The sequence below is a fragment of the Penaeus monodon genome, chromosome 21 (genome assembly GCF_015228065.2).
Source record: "Penaeus monodon isolate SGIC_2016 chromosome 21, NSTDA_Pmon_1, whole genome shotgun sequence".
NCBI lineage: Eukaryota > Metazoa > Arthropoda > Malacostraca > Decapoda > Penaeidae > Penaeus > Penaeus monodon.
This window is the reverse complement of record NC_051406.1, coordinates 26,341,491-26,342,480: the sequence shown is the minus strand read 5'-3', so window position 1 is coordinate 26,342,480 and position 990 is coordinate 26,341,491.

Genomic DNA, 990 nt, shown 5'->3' with positions numbered 1-990 from the left:
TTAAACGCTCCCCGTACCTCGTTCGCGCCCAAACCCAAAAAAAATTAATGCACGATTTTACGTACATTTGCCCCCCCGCCCCTGTCGGGTGCGGGTTTAAATTAACACCTAAAAGTTTATTTGTATGCCTAGCGGGCTGGCGGCGAATCCAATTTTTCCTCTGCAAAAATTGATTTGGGGGCCCGCGTAAATCACCTCTGACCTTATTGGTCAAATACGGGCGCCGTTCCACGGGAAACCGGGCTCAAATTGGGAAATCCTTCGGGGAAACCCATTTAATTGGCCAATTGAAAATATCTCACGCCATCCGGGTTCTCTTTTTTGTGCGTATAGCAGAAAATTTTTTCTATATTTGTTTAAACCCTGTATCCCCATGTTATTGAGCCACATGAGACTCGCGCGTACCCCTGGCCCACGGTGCCCTTAGCCCCCCTCCGCACCTGCCTCCTGAGCCGGGTTCCCCAAGCGGCACGGTGCGTATCGCCTGGCAATGCGGGAGACCGAAAACCCCCGCCGTGAGGCAAGGGGTCTCTCCCTGGCTCTTCCCCCTTTGTTTTTCTCCTTTTTTCCTTTCCTTTACTCCTTTTACCTTGTCCTCCTCATTCCCTGGTTTGCGTTTCCTTCTTTTCCTATGCCTCATCATACCCCCTCTTCACGCATTTCTCTTTCGTCTTCTCCCTCTACCTCCTCTATTTTCTGCCACTCGGGTACCGTCTTCCTTTCTCGCCCCTTCTCTTCTCCTTCTTTTTCTTCTTCACTTTGGTTATTACCTTTTCATCTTCTATACTTCCCTCTTCCCTCTTGTCCTTTGTTCCTTTTTCTCACTCTGCCAAGTCTTAGTCTTCCTTCCTTACCTCACTATTTCTATCTTTTCTCTTCCTTTTCCCTTTCCCCTTTTCTTTCTTCAGGCCTTCAGGCTTCTTCCCATCCCTTCCCCTCGGGCATGGAGGAGAAGGAAAAAGGTCGCAGCGCAGGAGGCGTCCATGTTAT